General features: G+C 45.1%; 1 protein-coding gene across 6 annotated transcripts in view; it reads right to left on the bottom strand.

The window, feature by feature from the left end:
- The window catches only part of DPH6 (diphthamine biosynthesis 6), a 225,223-nt gene that overhangs the window by 186,976 nt on the left and 16,053 nt on the right, over nt 1–22,194 (bottom strand). For 2 of the 6 annotated variants that reach the window (XM_083166826.1, XM_083166830.1), the window contains exon 3: nt 9,041–9,115. The exons of 3 other annotated variants lie outside the window; for them this stretch is intronic. The gene's annotated coding sequence lies outside the window, so the exon portion shown is untranslated. The remainder of the gene's footprint in view (nt 1–9,040; nt 9,116–22,194) is intronic. One more of the 6 variants, XM_083166828.1, reaches the window with a different exon arrangement.

The raw sequence follows: 22,194 nt of genomic DNA, 5'->3' as shown, positions 1-22,194 counted from the left end.
CCTTTAATGCTGATTGGTTGCCATGGGCCACTTCTCTTCTGGCTGACTTCTCCCTTGTCCCTGCTTCATAGCACATTTACCTCAGAGTCCTGTTCCCTGATGCAACGGTCTTTATTTACAATGTGTCCTAATTGTACTGGAATTCATTATTTTCTATTTTTTTGGCCCATCTATGTATTGTCAGGCGTTGCGGAATCCTTGTGGCGCCATATAAATAAATATAATTATAATAATATGCTGCTTTCCCAATCGCAAACCAACTGCTTCAGAGGCCATGTTTATTTGGATTTGAGGAGAGTGGTTTGTGTACACCCTTGGCTACTGAAAATATTGATTGTGCGACCGATGTTGCATTGATGTTATAGTGTTTGCAATCTTCATCGCACAGAGCAAGCCCTCTCTGCGACCATAGAAATAGCATATTTCAGCAGGCACTATAGATAGAGAACTCGCCTGTGCCTGTAAGAAGCTATTTGTCAGTGTGTCATATACTCAGGTGACATCCACCTCTATGACACGTTCCCCCCCTGGGCTGGTGGTGGGCATCTGGCACTGGCCTTCACGCATGACATTCTCACTATACGTCTGAGGTTAGAGATTACGTTACCCGCTTGGTTTGGGACGGCATTAGCGTCATTTTCCTGCCACCCATACGTTAATCACAACCCACAGAACAAAGAGTCACTTAACTAATTTGTGTATTATTGTCAATGTTCTCATTAATTTTGTGTTGGTAAAAGGAAGAAGAGGATTAATGAGTTGTCACAGGTAATTCGCAGTGGGACAGATCCCCCCAGCAGGCTATGTGTGTCAGACCAATCTGTAAGGCACTTTGTATAGTCCCCAAGCTTGCAGCTACCAGGGTAATGTATAGTGTCTAGAGGCATTTCATCAGCAGGAAATAAAAGGTAGTGGCGTCCTCTAATCCTTAACTTCAATGGTGCAGCTAAACCTACCGTATAATAGCAATATATAGCTAACTACATCCCTGTGGCCGAGGGTAGTGCCCTCATTTCTGAACTGCACAGGGCCACCAAGAGTGGCCAGCGGGCTGTGTACTAGTGTTTTGTAAACAAATCCAGATGGCATGGGTGGCCACACCCCCTCAAATATATATCAACACACAAGCGGCGTCGGCGGTTGCCAGTGGCGTAACTATAAATCTTGCACCCCCCTGCCAAAAAATTTCATGAAAAATCATGAAACAGCGACACTGCACCTGACTCTGAATCAGGCCCTATGTCATAGCTTAACATGCCCCATATTCCTCAAATCAGACTTCTGAACACACGAGGTGGCGATGTAATGAAACACTTTGGGACTAATGCTCAATAGAACGCAATTCGGGTGTAACTGCGCCCACATTGCGGGCACGTAGCTAAATGCGTTTGTGCCGAGTAGTACTAATATTTCTGCGGTTGTACGGTCGATATCCATGCGCTTGATTTTAAAGGCATCGTTCCTCCATCTCTATACTAGATACAGAAGGATTTGTGAGAACACAGGCATACACCTGCAGCAATCTCCCTCTCTCCCATATTAGTCTAGCAATCTCCCTCATGTCACCTAGCCCACATTACACTGTTACATCATAGTTACCTCCCCTCCTGCATTCTGCAGGAGATTCCCTGAAATACCAGCAATCTCCCTCTCTCCCTCATTAGTCTAGCAATCTCCCTCATTTCACCTAGCCCACATTACACTGTTACATCATAGTTACCTCCCCTCCTGCATTCTACAGGAGACTCCCTAAAATAGCAGCAATCTCCCTCTCTCCCTCATTAGTCTAGCAATATCCCTCATGACACTGTTATATTTTTTGGGGAAAAGTAATGAGACACATATACAGTTACATTGAATCATCAGCACCATTTCCCAGCACTTTACCAAGTATAGTATCTCTTACTAACTGCTTTGGGCTCATCTACATTTGTATATAAGTCATTTTACAAGGTTCCTCTCAGATGTAGCAGTGCACACCCACGCTTCTAGGTGCCACGTTCACAATCTCTTTTCACAAACTCTCCATATATGGAACTAGCCACGCCCTTTGGGTGGAGCATGACACGCCCCCTCAATGGGGCGCTGTACAAAATTCTATTTCCAACTATAATCTCCCTTAAACTGGTTTAAAAAGCAGGCAAGTATGGCACACACACACATACTCGTATCTCCCAACTATCGCGATTTTAGCGGGACAGTCTGAAAAAAAAAAAAAGTGGGTGAAGATGCAATTTCACAGGAGGAGACCCCCGAGCAGAAAGCAAGCAGCCCCGAATCGGGCTCCAACTCTTCTACATTCCTTTCTCTTTTATAATGTATTAAACAGTAGGAAACCCGGATTAACCCTTTAATCCCGGGACGTGCCTGGGGAATCTTGGCACCTGGCACTACCGAAAGGGACTACGTCTTTAAATACTGAATTGTTCATGTGCTGGAAACAATGGCCACATGTCACTTTCTATTGTCTTGTTAGGGACAAAGATAAATGAGCCGCTGTCGTAATTTAGATCAACTGTTCCTCTGCTTACTTCTATTATTTGCTTATTTATGGAGTGGTATCTAATTAAAAGCGCAGTCAGGTGCGTGTGCTGCATACAAAGTGGTTTTGGAAGCGGTCTGGGCGAATCAATACTCATTTTTGAAGGTGCATTTAAAGCACATTTACAACGGAGGTATGCAAAGTACACAGTATACACATTAGGACTATCGAGTGCAAACAATAAGGAAGATGGATTATTCTGTCTTCAGAGCAGCGTCTCAGACTGCTCCTTACATGCACATTTAACCCCTCATTTGCCAGTACATTATACAGGAGTCTATGCTACAGTAGCCGGGGCTCACCCATTTTGGACTCACCATACCCCTAGCAAACCATTGTGAATACAATACCCCAAGTAGACATTCATAATGTCCTTTATCTTTTTATAGATGCCAATTATTACTGTTTTGGGTTGTCCCCTATAATCAATTGAAATGTACGTTGAGCGGTTTAATTAGTCATTGATTTTACCATAAGGTTTGATAAATGAAAGAATTTCCTCCACAGATAGACAAAAACCATCAGTCATGTGGCGGTGGGAGAAAAAGTGTACAGTTATATTGTTTCTGTGCAGGGTAAATACTGGATGCTGCTGCATGAGGCTTACAAAACGTTATTTTGACACTATTCGGCAATTAGGATTTCAGCTCTAACGGACCCACCTAAATCTATCTGCACATGTTGCATCTGCCCCATCTGCAGTGCAGCATGTTTTTTTTTCTTAGTTACTTGCAAATAATGGGAACTTTGTTTGAGGCTTGCTGAAGCAGTTGCAGGAATTCATAGTTGCAAGCTTGGGATGAGGCCTGCAATACAGTATTGAGATTGGGGTATGGTAGCCTCATCGCCAAGTTGTTGAAGCCACAACCCCTCCAACAGATCTATATATGCCCCTCAAAGCCCCTTACATATTGTACCAGGGTCGGATATTTTTCTAGGGGCCCCTACATGTTAACAATCCTTCTCCTTCTCAAATGGACAAAACCATGTGCACTGCAGGTGGGGTAGATGTTACTTGTGCAGAGAGAGTTAGATTTGGTGGGGTTTTCTTCAAAGTGAGATCTATATTGCAGTGTAAAAATAAAGCAGTCAGTATTTTCCCTGCACAGAAATAAAATAACTCACCCAAATCTAATTCTATCTGCACCTGTTACACCTGCCCCACCTAGGGTTACCAACTCATCCCTTTAATCCGGGACACATATTAATTACACAGGTTCTGTGGCAGATTAAAACCAGGTGAAATGGAGTCTTGAGGTGTGGCAGTTTAAAATCAGGTGAAAGCCAGCCACAGAACCTGTGTAATTAATATGTGTCCCGGATTAAAGGGATGAGTTGGTTACCCTAGCCCCACCAGCAGTGCACATGGTTTTGTCCATCTGAGAAGGAATTTGCCTCTAAGAGTGAACTAGAATAAGGCCCAATATATATTACTTACATTACCACAGATAAACACGCCAAAGCAATGAAGAGGAAATATTTGGGTGAAAGGTGGCACAGGGAAGATGGAGGGGGTGAGGGAAGCACAGGGTTGACAGGTGCTGGGTACATTTGGACCCCAATAAACCAGACCATTGCGACTACTCATAGGTCCTTATTCTGATTCACTCACAAAGGCAAATTCCTTCTTAAATGGACAAAACCATGTGCACTGCAGGGGAGCAGATGTAAAATGTGCAGAGAATTAGATTTGGGTGAGTTATTAGATTCTGTGCAGGGTAAATACTGACTGCTTTATTTTTACACTGCAATATAGATCTCACTTTGAAGTAAAACCCCACCCAAATCTAATTCTTTCTGCACATGTTACATCTGCCCCACCTGCAGTGTTTTGTCCATTTGAAAAAAAAAAAATGTTTTTGTGAGTGAACCATAATAAGGGCCATTGTCTGGATGTAAACGCCCACTTTAGCAAAATTCAGTATGAGGGAGGTGGGGTTGGGGTGGCATCTCCGGAGTGTAATGGCTCCATCTTACACCTCTGATGGTTGGAACCACCCACCAATCAGAGTGCTGACAGCCAATCACTGTATGGGAGCATGTGAAGAGGTGGCACAGAACTGCATCATGGGTACGTTTTTGCTTTGTATGTATTCATCCCATGAATGGCTGGGTAAGGGCCACAGTACATTGCTTTGCCCAGGGAATATAGTGCTGTTAAGATGGTCCCAATTGTTGTAATGGTCTTAGAAATCCTGTTATATCCATACACATTCCCCATTATTACATGCATCAGAGAGGCTTACAGAGACCATTACATGCATTTGCATTTGGCAGGTGCTGTTAAAAGAGTTAAACACTTGTATCACTGCCAGTGGCTACCATAAATATCTGGTCTCCATCTGGATATATTGTGTGGTTTCCAGCGGCGTAAGTTTGTCAAAGTCACACGGAGGAAAGATAAGTGTTGGTGCACCCTATAGAGATATACAGTAGACAGAGGCTTTTCACACACACACACACACACACACCGCCCCTATAACCTCACACACATACACTTGTCCCATTCACGGCAGAAGCCCAGTGGCAGCCGACTCCATTGTTTCCTGCAGTTCCGCCCCTGATGGTTTTCCCATTCTCAAATGCCCTGTGTCACTATGTTACTTTCCAGAATACTCCCTCATTGCACTGCATGGGTATTTACATAGCGCTAGGTTAACATTCCTGTATATCAATGCTTATGTCCCCCTATAGATTGAAAGCGAGCAGTTTGTTCTATCCCTGTTGTTTATATACTGTATGAAACTTATTATTATTATTATTAATAATAATAAAGATTGTAAGGCAGAGTACAGATACAATACTATGCAGTGCAAATAAGGAAACCCAATCACTCAGCGGGGTACCGGCGGGCTGATGACGCCAGGCCTATCTGACTTATATAGTGCAGCATCAGATAAATCCAGCATCAGCCTCACTAATGCTTCAGCAAATAAATTATACATGTAAATACCGGTTTTAAATACAGCCGATAAATCTGCCACCAGAATCTTATCAGGAATAGAATTTCGTGATTGTTCTGGCCTCTTATAGAGATATAGTTCCAAGGACGGTGTCATGAAGGCTCCTTCCCGCAAATCTCAACAGATGACCTTCAGTTACTCTCACAGTTTAAGAAAAAAAAAGGTTATTGTATATTTTTGTGTGTATATCTTATAGTATAGTGTGACTATGAAAACGCAGGCGGTGCCCAGTCGCGGGGGGGTTGCTGATGTCATCAGCAGCCTCCTTCTCCCCAAGGCCTTCGCATCGCTGAATAAGTCTAGACTTGCTCTGCACTGTGAACATGGAGGAAACTATTTGATGGCGGGGGGGGGACCTTGGTGAGTTGGTGTGTGGTACTCCCTGCCACTGGAAAGGCGTAAAAGTCTCCTGCACTCCCCACCAGGCATCCGCCCCCACATCCTCGACTGCCCACAATACAGCAAAAGTGGGCAGGCTTAGGGGACCCATTGACATCATAGCCCCTCCTCCGCTATACAACCGCCTGATTCCTCAGCACTGTAGAGCAGGAGGCGGAGCCTCAATGACACAATCATGCTGCCACACCTCCAGACATCCCACTTGTGTGCCAGCCATGCACTCTATCCAGTGAATAATAAATAACTACTCCTCACCTCTATGAGGTGAAGTACCACCAGTGACCACCCGATGGACCAAATTACTCCTTTGTGTGCTAAAAGATGTCACAACAGAAAGTGAAAGCAATTTTTGCAGGGACACAGATCGGTTTCAAACTTGCTGGATATGGAGAGAGGGGGCTGTGAAGACAGACATTGGATGTATTATCATATAGGGACTTGGGGTGGGGTGGAGAGTTTGTGGGCTTAAAACCGTCACAGCTCAAAGTGAAAGTACATCGCAGAAGCTGCCATTTTACCTAGTACATAATAGTCCTTCATACCTAAATTATGTGCAAGCCACAAAGAATGTAAAGCTCCAGTCCCTGCAGTCGGTGCAGGCTTGCTGAGACTTGTATTACCACAACAATACACAATAGTTTCACCTTATTGTAAACATTTATCAGCCGATGCCCAGGGGAATCGGTGACAGCCCCGTGTTAAATTCTTGAGGGAAGGCCTTCATTGGGGGGGCCCCTTCATTAGGGGGTCCCCACTTCTCGAGGATCTCTGCCCATTGTGACCAGTCAGGGGGTGAAGGCTTTGGCCGGGGGGGGGCTGTGGAATTACCCTGTTTGCTGGTTGGGCCCGGTGCTGGTTCATGAAATACGAGGGAACCCTACTCATTTTGTCTCCCATATTTTAGGAACCAGGACCGGCCCTTGAGCCTGGTGCTGGTTTTATAAAATCAAGAGGTTACCTATTTGTTTTGCCCACGTGATTTTATGAAACCAGGACCGGCTCTTTGAGCCCGGGGCTGGTTACGCTCAGGAGGGGGGACCCCCATGCCGATTTTTATTTTTTAAATTTTACCTTAAACACATTTGTTAAAACAGAACCATGCACAGTTCTCAATGATCTGCGCATGGTTCGGTCAAACTCACCTGTCAGAACCTGGTCTATTTGTTTGGCGATTTGTAGTAACGTTTACCAAAAATCGCATCCCATTACATTTGCGAGTTGTATACTTTATAAATCGGAAAACATCTGGATGCGAATTGAAGTGTGACTAAAAATCGCCAGGTCAGAATGTGTGAATTCGCGGCAAAGTGTGATTTTTCCCCCTCGCAATTTGCATCCTATAAAATGTGCGATTTTCGGAAAAAGTGCGAAAACTGACGTTTTTGGCGATAATATCACAAAAGTCACAATATCGGACCTCATTAAATCTCTCCCTATGTGTTATTTCACCGTTCCCTTCAACAGTCTGGGTCGCGAATTTGAACTGCATGGTGGCATCTTCCCTGCTCCCCAGGTAATTACAGCCTTGGCGGATGCTCAGCTCGAGGACTTAGCTGATAATTTGCATTTCACAGTCATTGCTGTTACTAGACACAGCAATAAAATTGGGGATTACTATATGTTTTATTGATATGTAACATTTAGGTCTTGTTAATACAGTAACGGGGAGGATATTAGCATTCTCGCTACAAAGAGGGGAGCCCATGGGAAAAACACTTTTTTTTCTCAATTACTTGCTTGAATACCTGAGCTTTTCAGTTAAGAAATTTAGGAAACACTTAACAGAAAAGGTTTTCTATGCCGCGAGTACGTTCTGCCTGCTAGAGGCACTACCACCTAAGCTGTGCTCACTACTCGCATGCTACCGTTTGATGGCATGGCTTGCGGGACACGAAAGGACGTTTAATATTCAAATACTAGAACTTTACGGAAAAAAAAGAACATTCTGTAATAAGAAAGGCTTCGGCATTGCAATGTATTACACCGTAACACACCAAAGCATACGTCCCGATATTCCCGGTTTGCTTGTTAATTACTGCGGACTAACTGATCTGCCCGGGCTGTTCTGTTATAGCCGGCCGCAAGCTGCTGATTGGCCGCAGGCTGCAGTTAATGCGAGTTTCTCTTCGAGCTGGTGGGGTTTCGAACGGTAATCTGAATTGGGTATGGGTCATAGGGTTTCACTTTTTTCCCCCCAAAAACAGGTGGTATTTCACCCCCTACCATCAACTAGGGTGTGGAGGGAGAATATTATAGTGCGCTTAGCGTACGCGGTACACTGATATGGTGTCCATTTCAATGTTGAAATTTGAGTGAAAAACTCATGTTGACGTTTTTGACTGTCGACCTTCCCATTGTTGATCTAATGCTTGTGTCGACTTGTGATCCTTCCTGTTGACCTCAGCCATTTGTTATTTAATGAGAAAAGGTTGAAGGTGAGCTTGAAATATTTTTTTTTTCTGAGTATAACTGAAATGGAACAATTCAGATGAACGTGTGTATGAACTGAACTGCATATCAATACATTTCACCCCACCGATGTGTAACTGTGCCCCTTTCCCCATAGCACTGTCACATCTAGGGGTTGTGGTTGCACCGATGCAAGCATGGCCACGCCCCCTGAATACAATTGGTCAGCATTTCGAATGATATCATAGTATACGCCCCTGCGGAATCAGCATCGCTGATCTAAATTGCTGCACTTTTCAATTGAAATCCGTGATAAAACATACTGGGTAGTTATTTCAGACAGTCCAAAAGGCCGGAGGGCCCTGCTCACAAGCTTACAAATACACAGCCTATTTGTTCATATATCAGGGTGACAGTTTATTTATTTTCCCCCTCATCTTGTATTTTATAAATACCCTTTCTTCAGAATCGCTATTGTTGGACAAAGTAGTTACATGGTTTGAGAACATACAGCACATTATTTGTCATTAAGAGGTGACACTGTAGACGTCAGGTCATACATTGTGTGCCCTGTGTATGACCGCACCAAGGGGAACTGTCACACTCCCTAAAACACAAACGACTGTACAGATGTGGACCTGAGATAGTACAAGGACAAGCCAAGGATGTATCACACACAGAGACAATAACACAAGGATAGGAACACAAAGGGCTTCATTTATCATACCGTGAAAAGTGTCTTCATTTGTATCAGCATTGCCTTCTCCCAGCAGAGGTGACTGACCACCAGCGAGGCTTCTGGCTTGGCCGGACATAGGTTTAACAGCAAGGAAGGAATCGGATCAGTATCAGCATCCAGAGTGAATGAAGTATGAGGAGTCCTCTAATTATATAAATACATAAAATATATATTACTGTCCTTATTAAACAGCTATTGGCTGGGAAGCAGAGGTTTGTCTTTTTAGTTGACATGTGCCGACAGGCTGTAGTTCATGCCCTACCATCCACTATGGCGTGGAGGGAGAACCGAATAGTATGCCCAAGACAGCGAGCCATGCGAGGGGACACAGTACACTTTGACGGTGTCCATGTTAACAATGTCGACATTCGGGACAAAAACCTCATGTCAACCTTTTGACTGTCAACCTCCCCATTGGCGACCTAATGCTTGTGTCGGCCTTCCAACCATGTCACCTTTAACCATATTGACCTACTTCATGTGTCAACTAAGTGATGTCCTTCAGTGGTCGACCCAATGACCCATACCCCTGTGGAGCGCTCCAGGATTCTCTAGACCAGGCATGTCCAAACTGTGGCCCTCCAGCTGTTGTGAAGCTACACATCCCAGCATGCCTTGCCATAGTTTTATCATTCCCTAATATTAAAACTGTGGCAAGGCATGATGGGACTTGTAGTTTTACAACAGCTGGAGGGCCATAGTTTGGACATGCCTGCCCTAGAGAGTAGATCAAGCTCTTAGATCATTATTTATTCTACATGAGAGCGGGTGACAATATTTCCTTGCATGCAAAACAAATTTAATTTGAACCAGTGGCGTAGCTAACAATGTTACGCAACCCCCCCCCCCCCCCCCCCCCAGAGTTAACCCCCCACAGCAAAGTTAACCACCACCCCCCACACAGCAAAGTTAACCCCACCACTCCAAAAGCCACTGTAGTAGTACAGCTGTACTTCTGTGGTCCTGGCTCCCCTGTCCGCTCCTGGCTACTACAGCGTCTTATGTAAACGGACCATCACAAAATGTCTGCCCCCATACAGCAGAAATATGTATGGGCTTTTGGAGTTAGATGCAGAAGCCAGAAGCGGGTCCTGGGCCTCGGCTACCGGCCACAGAGGCGGCAGATGAGCTCACGGCAGGCGGCAGTGCCAGCGGCATTACAATAGCCCCGAAGACCCCTGGCGCCCACACCTATACAGCGCCTCCCGCCACTGCGGGGCTATTGTTATGCCACTGATTTGAACGTTTAGCATCAAAACATGGTTTGTCCGGGTGGGTATAAACGCGAACCTCTCAGCTAGATTTGCTCCCAACTCTAAAAAAGGTTCCTAGTGTCTGTCATTTCATTTGTGTTTCTAGGGTTAGCTGCTGTTGCTAAAGATTAGTGATCAATTAAATTTTTTTATATCTGAAAAATAAAGCCCCCGTGCACATTCTCTGGTAAAATAATTGTGGGGCTGATTCCCAATTGATCACTTGCGCGATCAATCACGCAGTTTCCTGATGGTCGATTGCACTGTAGATTTGCGAAAGCCTGTGTCTGTAGACGGGCAGAGGTGTTCAATGGAATGGATGGGGGTGGAGTCATCTAGCGTGGCCGGAAATGGGGGAGGGGGTGAAACCTGTTTTTTCAGAAGTGGCTAGGGTAAGGATGCAAAAGCAGAAGAGCATTGTGACCATGGTTTCCTCTACAAATGCAGTCACATCGCTGTTTTCAGCTATCACAGATGCAGGCAGGAAGTGGTATGCAGCAGGCAGGAAGTGGTATGCAGCAGGCAGGAAGTGGTATGCAGCAGGCAGGAAGTGGTATGCAGCAGGCAGGAAGTGGTATGCAGCAGGCAGGAAGTGGTAAGCATCAGGCAGGAAGTGGTATGCATCAGGCAGGAAGTGGTATGCATCAGGCAGGAAGCGGTATGCAGCAGGCAGGAAGTGGTATGCAGCAGGCAGGAAGTGGTATGCAGCAGGCAGGAAGTGGTATGCAGCAGGCAGGAAGTGGTATGCAGGTCCTCCTGCATTTGTATTGCTATGGATGGCATATGCTAAGCTGCTACAAGCAGCTTAGCATATGCCATCCATACTGAATTGGGCTCTCTGTCCGCATTTGCGCACATTTATTAGAAGCCATCACTACGAGATGAAAAAAAATTGTGTGTACGTAATAAGATCACTTTTATAATGCCTTCAGGGGATATCCTACTTTAATCAAAATGTTTCTTATGCAGTTTCACTCAGGAATACAAACTGTCTGATGCTGCAATAAACTGTCACTGGCACTAACAGTAAATGAATATATGAACCCACGATAATCGCAGGCCTGGGGATGTAACACAAGCTATTGAACAAGGCAGCTTCTCTTCTGTGGACTGAACCTTATTATAGAATACTTTTTTAGGATAAGGCACAGTACAGGCGTGGAACTAAATAAATAGTCCACTAGAGGGCAGTAGAAAGTCAGAGTAAGAACATGAGACTCTCCAGCAGAACAAAAGGTTTTGTAACAGGAGAGTGCTGGATTTCTGTACAGTGTCGCTGAAATCAATAACACCTTCTGATGAAACAAGGGGGAAGAGAAAACAATTCTGCGTTCGTATATACAGAGTATCTCGTTTGTAGATTTGAATCTGCGCTGTACATAATAATGTCACCCATCACACTCGGTATGATAATCCGAGCCGATATAGGTGCCAACTTCCCAAAATAAAATTTCAGCGACAGCTTTTTAGGAATAATTTTGGAGCACAAGGTCCAGAATCCCATCTGCCAATGGGTGTAACCATTTTGGAGAAGCGCAGGATTTGCAATTATTGGAAAGATAGGGGGGTCACTAGTCGTCCCATTTGGTTCTTTTGGCTGCCGGTACAGTGCTGTTATCATTGCGGAAATTAAAATGTAAGATATTCAGATGTTTACACTGGTGGTTTTCTATTGCAGAATCGCATTTGGGATCATTCGTGAACTGCTGAAAAATGACATAATTGCATTTATTTGACCATGCTTCCTATGAAAGCCTATGCAAGGCATCCAGCTTTAGTCTGACGTATCTCTGCGTATGCTCAGTCCAGCTTGTGCCGCAATTCATACAACACGCCCACGGTACGCACTCGGTGAGCTTAGCCAATGCTGGAACAGGGCTCTGGAGTGCCCTGTATTGGCCCCGCAAGTGCATGATGTCATGATGAGAAACAGATGAGGGTGGGACATCCGATACAGGGAAGTGCAACACTGCACAGAGGGTCCCGATGAGGCTCCAAGGCTACACAGCCGCTGTGCTGATATGAATTTAGTGCCAGCCATGAGCTTTTTGGAACTTATCAGGAACTGGCACTCAGCATGGCTCCAATCCACATTGGTGTCAACCGGTCCCCTCTTGTTCTGGGCCTGAGAATGAAATCTGAAGCGGAGCTTGACACACCACCGAAGCAGTGTGGAGGCGGATGAATATGCACAATTGAATAGATGCCTGAACATGATACTCAGAAACCCCCCCCCCCCCTGCGTGCACTACTGCATTAAGAGGATTACGGTATTACGTGTATTAAAAATGGGGAAGTGGCTTGCGGCAGCGGCATCCCCACAAGTCCACGTGCCCTTGCCACGAGAAGGCCCCGATCTCTAAAGTTGGGAGCTATGCAATCACCGGTACATTGGAACTGAATGTGGGCTCTCTGCGCTCTTTGTTGCAAGTGGAAGGTTCCTATTAGCATTATTGCTCCTGCTGTATCAATAGCAGCCGACAATTCCATGCAGTAGCATTCACCTCTGAATCAGGCCCACAGTAACTTAAATGTGATCTATGTGTAGGGAGATACAATGTAGTAATGGGTCTGAAATCTGAATAAAAATCAATAAGCCATTTTCTGTTAGCAAAAGCATATGTGCCTGTTCTCCTGGAATTACAGGAGACTCTTGGGAAGCTTTCCCAGGCCTGAGTACAGGTCTTGCTGGTGCACAATCACGGCATTGAGCAGTAGAGAGGGGGGGGGGGGGGGGCATGGTCATACGAATGTTATAATCACACCCTACTCCCCGCACCAGCCACCTGTGCTTGCCCTCCGCTATCTCCCTGAGAGTATAACAGTCACCAACTAGGAGAATAGTGTCTCAACCACTCACAGTTTTCTACCAATCATATAGTGGGTGCCGGATTGCTCACCGACAGTCGGAAATCGTTTCCCCGACATCGGAATCCCGGTTTACATGGGCTATTTTCCTTCATGGGTGTCCACAACCCCCATAGTGGGAGAACAGAATAAGTGGCAAGCGCAGCGAGCCCGCAAGGGGCTTTAATGCGCTTGTCCCCCTAACAGGCTCCTGACAGTTGGTATTCCGATGTTGAAGAAAATGGTACTTGTTTCCTAGCATGGCCACAACGATCATAATCGCGGTCATCGGGGGTAAAATCGGGGCCATCGCGGGCATCGCATGCGCAAAAAAAAAATCGGGTGCGATGGGCTAGACGCGATGCCCGCGATTTCCCCATAGTGAACAATGTTAAATGCCTCAATTTACCCTCGATGACCACGATTTCCCATAGGAAACAATGTGAAATGGCTCAATTTACCCAAATTATCATGGGAACAATGGTAAATGGTCCAAAAACACCCCTGAACATTGAAATGTCCCCCCAAAAGTAGTTTACGCCACCACGTGATCAACGTGAACCCGAAGCGTGGCGAGCGCAGCGAGCCCGCGAGGGGCGGCGGTACGCGTCCTCCGACCTTTTCATATCCTACTATCCACTAGGGCGTGGAGTGAGAATAGAATAGTGTGGCGAGCGCAGCAAACCACCGAGCCCGAAGCGTGGCGAGCGCAGCGAGCCCCGCGAGGGGACGCGGATACCTGTGAAGCCTGCGAAGGGACGCGTTTACCTGTGAAGGTATCCGCGGGGCTCGCTGCGCTCGCCACACTATTCTATTCTCACTCCACGCCCTAGTGGATAGTGGGGGTATGAAAAGGTCGGAGGACGCGTACCGCCGCCCCTCGCGGGCTCGCTGCGCTCGCCACACTTCGGGTTCACGTTCATCGCGGGGTGGCATGAACTACTTTTGGGGGGACATTTCACTGGTCAGGGGGTTTTTTTGGGCTTTCTGGCCCATTTACCATTCTTCCCTATGATGATTTGGGTAAATTGACCCATTTAACATTGTTTCCTATGGGAAATCGGGGTCATCGCGGGTAAATTGAGGTATTTAACATTGTTCCCTATGGGGAAATCGCGGCCATCGCGGGTGGACCATTTAAGCATTAGGCGCACGCGACCGACCTGATTTTTCACTGTTTTCAATGCATTTCAATGGAAAAAATCAGGGGCATCGCGTCGGTCGCGTCGCAGGCCACTAAAATTACCCCCGATGGCCAAGATTTGTGTCCGTGCTAGGAAACAAGTACCAAGAAAATTGTTGGAATCTTGACTGTCGGAGAGTTATTGGGTATGGTATAACTCTCCGACAATCAAGATTCCAACAGTCTTTTCTTCAACATCGGAATACCAACTGTAAGGAGCCTGTTAGGTGTCAGGGTTGCGTACCCTCCCAGAATGGCCGGGAGGGTCCGCAAAATCGGGTCCCCCTTCCGCTCCCCCCCCCTCCCCGGAAAGGGGGCCAAACCTCCAGCATAGCCCTTCATCTCCCACAAACAGCCCCTAAGAGGGGGGTCAAATGACAGGATCGCATAATTTTAGCCCCGCCCCACACAGTGCGATACCTGAAATATCAGCATTGCACAATGGGGGGGCAGGTCAGCTCGTCCATGGCTCCGCCCACAAACCGCCCCTTCTGCCCCACTGTGCTGGCTGCCAAAAAGTCAGCAAATACGTATAGCATAAATGCATTAACTTCTTTTACTGAAGGCAAACAATTTGGAATGTTATTTTGGTGTAGAGGGCGTTTGTTGGGCACACTAGTGCATTGAGCATGCCCAATGCCTGTGGAGGCCCCTAGGCAGTCGAACCCCCTGTCTGTGTTGGGGGCCCCTAAAAGGTGCAGGCCCCATAGCCCAGTTCCTGCTCTGCCTATTTGGTAATCCAGCGCAGAGAATGAGTGTTACAGGTGGAAGAGTGAGTTGTACAGACACAACGGAAGAAGACCTGGAAGACTGGCAGGAAACACATGGCAGAAGCAAATGGGTTAATTCATTTCTTTACTAAGATTGGAACAGTTTTGATGTCCCGCTTCTGCCTGCACCTGTGTTAATCCCTCTTAATCTCTAATTTCAGGCATGTTAAACACAGACAATAGATGGATATTGATTGATATTTGCAGGGTGTGAAAAGCCTTAACCACGAGATTAGTCTGATACTCCATATTCAAACACTGGCCCTGATATATATGCCACTGCTATTGACCTTAATCTCTGCTCTTTCCTGACAGCCATCACTGGCTCTGACACAGCAAACAATGTTGACAAAGTCGGGGGCAAAGTGTAACCTTTCATTTACCTTCATGTCCCTCAAATGACTGTCGTAAGTATATTCAGCCGCAGATTGCCAGCTTCATAGCGCACTACCTCCCTGTCTACAGTGTGGCTTTTTGCCTTTAACTCCATCAGAGATATAAAGGTCTACATCACACTTTAATAACTATACAATGGGGAGATAGACGTCGCTGGTTTCAGCCTAACGCCTGCTCCCCAAATACACGTGATCCTATAATTTAACTAAAGCCTACAGTACCATACACATTTTGATTCTACCAATGTGATTTGTGGGCAATTACAACTACAACGGGCTAATTTGCTGTCAAAATCATATAGTGGGCACATCATGTATAGGTCAGAGGAAAGAGAACCCTAAACAACTACAATTATATCAAAGCAGTGGCGTAAATTCGTCCCAGCAGACTGGAGGAAGATAAATATTGGTCCCCCCCATCCCTACAAACACACACATACTGTACTACTTTCTATAAATACATGTACGTTAAGTATATTATTTTTAAAATATAGAGAGCGTGATGTCTATGGTCCTGCTAGGAGAGGGAGTCAGCCAGAGAAACCATATAAATGAGCTTAACTGAATTAAACTTGCAAGGAAGGAGAGGTGCCCCCTTGGGAACAGGAGCCCGGCAGCAGTTAACTCCATTGCCTCCCAGAGTTACGCCTCTGTATAAAAGGAACATGTAATATTTGTAGGGGGAAAAAAAACATACCCAGGATAAAGCATTAAATTTGTAAATTAATATATTGGGAGCGATTTGTCAAAGCTTGGAGAGAAAGTGGAGAACACCCTTCCGCTGCAAAACTCGCTTGCACCTCCTCATGTAATCTGTCTGTCTCCCCTTCCACTAGATTGTAGGGTCCACAGAGCAGGGCCCGCTTCCCTTCACACTCACAGCTCTCCCATACTCAAACACTCAGCGACCATCTTCATCCACATACTCATCTCCATCTTTGGCCAACAGGCCCTAGTAGTACGTTGATCATGTCCTTACTACTTACATTTAAGCTGTAATGTGTTAAGTGTAATTGTGGCGCTCTTTACCTGTACTCTATTTTTGTTATTTATTTTATGTAATGTTAATTATTTGTCTCCCTGTACTGTTCCATTGTACACTTGTGGCGCTTTCTAAATAAAATAATAATAAAGTGGCTACCATTCAGCTCTTAACTGCAGTAGTACATGTTGTGTTTGAAAAATGGCAGTTAGGAGTGGTACTAATAACCATGAACAGTAAAGGTGCCCATACACGTTGCGATTTTGTGTGCTTTGCGTTTTGTACAATGGTGCTGTGCAATTTTTCCTCTTCTATGCGATGCGAAATGTGTACTGTGCGATGCGATTTTAGCTTCTTTTTTTAAAAGTATATAGTCCCTGATGGACACTAGGTTCATCGCATCGCACTGTACTACAAAAGTGATTCGATGCGATGTAGCATAAAAAGTACTGCCTGCACATAATATTGTGCTATCGCCGCAGGGGCACCATAACACAAAATACTCTGTGAATCAGACCTATTATGTCTTAACCCTTTGAATGCCAACATCTGTGACAGATGTGCAAAATATCGGCTAAAAATGCCAGCGCCGCTCACATTTGTTATATAAATGCAAATAAAAAAATGTTGTGTAAGGTAAAACATCACAGGTCATTACGATAAATAACAATGTTTGCTTGGCAGTTTTCACACCTATTTTGACAAATTCACTTGGTGCTCAAAGGGTTACATAAGGCATTACAGTGGTTTGCATTAATGCCTGACAGCTCTGACGTCAGTCATCCAATCCCAGGTCACCGAATAAATTGACTGTCTTTAATAGAACTCCTAAGATGGGAGTTCTATTAAAGATGGGATGTTGCTATGGGCAACCAATCAGATCATATCTATTATCTTCTAGAAGGCGCTAAACAAATAAGTAGTAGATTATGATTGGTTGCTATGGGCAACATCCCATTTCCAATAGAACTCCCATCTTAGTAAATAAACCCCTCTGGTTTTCCAGGGATATGGTTGCTAGGTCAACATACATTAGGTGGAACACTAAAGGTCAACAGGGCTTAGGGCGACACGCGGAATAGGGCGACACAAGCAGTCAAAAGGTCGACATGAGTTTTTCATATTTTCTTGAGCCAACTTGTGCTGACAGGCGGTATTTCATACCTAACCATCCACTACAGCGTGGAGGGAGAATATAATAATGTGCAGCGAGGATGGAGAATATAATAATGTGCAGCGAGGATGGAGAATATAATAATGTGCAGCGTGCCCAAAGCATGGAGAGTGCAGCAAGCCAAGTGAAGGGACGCGGTAAACTGAGACGGTGTCCATGTCGACTTACTTCGGAAATTCGGATAAAAAAAAAAAAAAAGAAAGGGGGGGGGGGGAAATAGTTTCGACCTTTTGACTGTCATCCTTTCCATTGCTTCTGCCGGCCTTCTGACCCTGGCGATTTATTTCACGTGTCGACATCCAGTGATTTTATGACATTTTTGCAAGTAAAGCAGAATTTTGATGCATTATTGAGAAATAAAGAAATCCCTGATTTATGGTATCGAGCAAATGTTTATAAAACCACCCCCAAAAAAAGAAAAAATAAATATCAACCAACAAAAATATAAAACACTAACTGATAAACACAAACAGTTTACACTATTACACACATACACAAATCAAAAATACACTTTCTTCTTTCAAGCAATGAAATACACAGGAAAGACGGTGGATAAACTCTGCTGCGACCAATGGATGAAACACTCACATATACAATCAAACAACATGGGATTTTTTACATTTAAAAAAAAAAAGTTTTTGGTATCAATGATGACATGGGGATGGTAGGTTATGAAATAGGTAAAAAATAAAAAGTAAATAAAAAAAACACACAACAAAAGCATGTCGACTTTTTCAAGTGTCGACCTTTTGACAATATGTAAGTCAACCATATGGTACCAATAATTGACGTTACAAGATCACGCCACGCAGGCGTGCCCAAGCGTTTAAAGGGAGGGTGTGACATCAGCGCCGGCCCGATCACCTTGTCTCTGACGTACAGTTGTGGAGGAGTCCGACTTACTCATTTTTGCACAGACGAACAACGTAATGACTGCAATAGGCATGGAGAGAGTTAAACATCCAAAGCTGCGTGTGCGACTTGGAGAGCATGTGACTCGGTTAACCAATAAGGATACAAGGAATGGCAGAGTTAGCTGGGATATAGGGACAGGAAAGGAAGGAGTCTTCCTCTCTTTCCTGAAAGTTCTCTCACCCTCCATCCTTTTGTTGGATTGCTGTTGGGCGGGTGTTAATTGCGTTGGCTGATAGGCGGAAAAGAACGGCAGGTTAATGGATTTAAGTCTTCATTAAGTGATGTTAAGCGCATATGGTTTGTTTTCAGTGCGCTCGCCTCTCATTGACTTTAGGCCTTCGCTGGATCACCAGCTCAGGGGCAGCGAGCAGTCAATGCAGTAGGTGGAATGGATATCGTTTGATAGGGAAGGCTTGATTACTACGTATGCTAGCTGTGGGGTGGAGCTTAGTTAATTAACCGTTCTTTCTGGGTCACCATTAATTAATTATTAATAAATTAATTAGCTTAAAGTGCTTAAATAAATTCAGCTAACAATTTCTGCCAAACATAAGTCTCCGAGTCTTTATTTCAGGTTTAGTTATTGTAAGATTATGAAATGTGTTATGTTATACATGTTAGAGGTCACACATCAGTTGCTAGGATGTTTATGTGTGATGGTTTGAGAACTGTGTATGGATGTGCAACTGGATAGTGACATTTTCTGATTTCACTTGGGACAGGTTTTTATTCTGTCTGGGCTTTTTACTCGCAGTCATCTGCAACTTTTGAAGTCAGGCCCCTCTTTGGCGCCTCAGCCCAGTGGTGTAGCTAGGTGCCACGGTGTCCGGAGCAAGGGCATGTTTCTCGCCACCCCCCACCCCCCCCCCTGATTTGTAGTAGGCGGAGCTCTTGCGCGGTGAAAAGGGGACGCGGCCTAACATTATACCACGCACCGTAATGCCCATTGTACATTTTAGCGAACTTCGTAATACCAATTACTCATAAAGCCACATGCCATAATGCCAATTACACATAAGGTCACACATGATGCCCACTGCATACTATATAACAATCCGTAATGCCCATTACAGATTTGACACATAAATGCCACTTACCTACATGCTCATTGGTAGGAACTTCATGCTCGATGACAGGGGCTTTGTGCGAAGGGGTAATGAAATTAGCTCATTGCTAAAGGGGACTAAAATTACTCATTGCCAAGGGGGACTGAAATTGCTCATTGCCAAGGGGGACTGAAATTGCTTGTTGCCAAGGGGGACTAAAATAGCTCATTGCTAAAGGGGACTGAAATATCTCGTTGCCAAGAGGGGCTGAAATTGCTCGTTGCCAAAGGGGGCTGAAATTGTTCATTGCCAATAGGTGCTTGCAGTCCAGCAGCCATTAATGCTGCTTCTGATTGGTTGCTGGACCGTAAGCGCCTATTGGCTAGCGGTCCAGCGGGAGAAGTAAATTGAAAATAGCAGCAGACAACAGGTCACCCGGACACAGCAGGGAGTGAGGAGCGGGGAGCGGGCAGGGGTGGAGGCACGGCGCCCTGTGATGTTTTCCGGCACCCGGAGCTCGTACTCCGCCCTTGCTAGGCCCCTGTCTCAGCCACAATGTGTTGCTTCAGAGCATACAGCCTTTTCGGCAGTGGCCGACTGGGGAGTGAGAGGCTGACTGGAGGAATACCTGTCTAGGGGTGTGGTTAGTCTCTAGAGTAGGTGTGGCTAGCTGTCACAAAGGCTTTGCTAACCAGCGCTCCTGACAATTTCAAACACTTCACAGCCTGTAGAATGACAGTTAGAAGCTGATTGGTTAGTATTCTCTATCTCTCTCAAGAGTCGACACATGAAATATGTCAACATGGGTAAGGTTGACAGGGTTGGAAGGTCGACACAAGCATTAGGTTGACAATGGGAAGGTCGACATGATTTAAAAAAAAAAAAATTGTCCCGAATGCCGACTATGCGCTTGCGCAGATCCCCAGCATCCAGGACCGAGATGAATTCGGACCTGGGTACGGATCAGCCCCAAAGTAGAAATGAAAATCGTATTCGCATGTTAAGAGCTGTAGCGATACCTGTACCGTAACACAGTAACACAGAAAACTATACACAAAAATAATGGGAAGCTCCGCACTTCAATCATTATGCTAAACAGATGAAATACAGAGTGATAGGATGTATTAACGTTTGGCTGTAGATCACAATATGCCTTATCCCGTGTAACAAGTACAGCGCAGATAGACAGAAACTGTGTGATTGAGTCCTAATATCAGTGTCATATCATTGAGATTTGGGAGGTTTGAATGAGAAAGTGACATTTTAATGTCATCCTAGTGATATCTATTTGCAGGAGGTGTTACCACGATATCAGGTCTGTCAAATCTCATTTATGTGAATACTGTGTGTTCTGGGGCAAAGAATTCTGTCTCTTTCACATTTTACAATATGCTTTCAGCCGAAAGGTCTACACTGGAGCGATTTGGGCCCTTTTATCCAATTCCGACAGATCGGCCCAATAAGTCGGATGAAAAGTGTCAAATCGCATGTGTTTCAGATCCGATTCTGATCGGATGTGCGATTTCGTGCACATTCAGAGGCAGAACTCTGGGAGGCAATGGAGTCAGCTGCCACCGGGCTCCTGCTCTCAAGGGGGCACCTCTCCTCCCCTACAAGTTTGAATCAGTTAATTGAAGGCCATCAATATCACTTCTGTAGCTGAGTTCTTAAATATTTGTATTCTCACTATATATATATATATATATATATATATATATATATATATATATATATATATATATATATATATATATATATATATATTTATTTCAGGTTGAGTGTGTGATTGGTGGGGTGATATATATCTTGCCTCAGGGCAACTGGGAGGGACTTACGCCACTGTGCACATTGGATCGAAGCCGGAGATTGCAAGGCCTGCACTATAGATGTATCGGATCCCGCAGGCAAAAGGACTGCTTACAATGTATCGTATGGGATCCTGGCACCTGGGAAGCTGCTGGATGGTTCATGGGGGATTGTATGCAAGTTCTCCGGCCTAGGCTATTCTAGTGTCGACGTTTGCACAGCACACAGGTGTAGTGCCGGAGATCACATCATCTCCGTGCGCAGAGAAAGTGTATTTCCCTATGCTGTGAACGGACAAACCGAGTTACTCGTTTCCACAGCAGCTCACCCAGGCCCCTTCTGTATAAAACACGACGTCGGAGTAATGACTTTCGGGATCCCGACTGTCAGGAAACTGTACGGCACCCAACAGGTCATATTTTCCAGGTCAACCGGCAGGTGCGCTGTGTATCACCAATCTAGTGTCCGCTGTCTCCGTGACCGCAACCACAGTCCCAAATACGCCACTGCTTGCGTCCTATCAGAAAGATTACATCCCTGCCTTTGCTTCTTGTTGCCATCAGAAGTATAACAACCTCAGGTTCTCGAACCGGTTGACAGAGCATTATGGGAGTTGCAGCTCAGCCCCAGCTGGGGAACCACTGCTGTAAGCAATAAAGGCTTTTAATGCTCATTCCCTCGTACTACATTAAGATACATTACAATAATTCTGAGGGCAAATGCTGATTTATTGCTCAGTGCTGTTGACATAATGAATGCAAGCGACTTTTC

The sequence above is a fragment of the Crinia signifera genome, chromosome 12, assembly GCF_055691185.1.
Source record: "Crinia signifera chromosome 12, ASM5569118v1, whole genome shotgun sequence".
NCBI classification, from domain to species: domain Eukaryota; kingdom Metazoa; phylum Chordata; class Amphibia; order Anura; family Myobatrachidae; genus Crinia; species Crinia signifera.
This window is presented reverse-complemented; position numbering and strand designations above follow the sequence as displayed.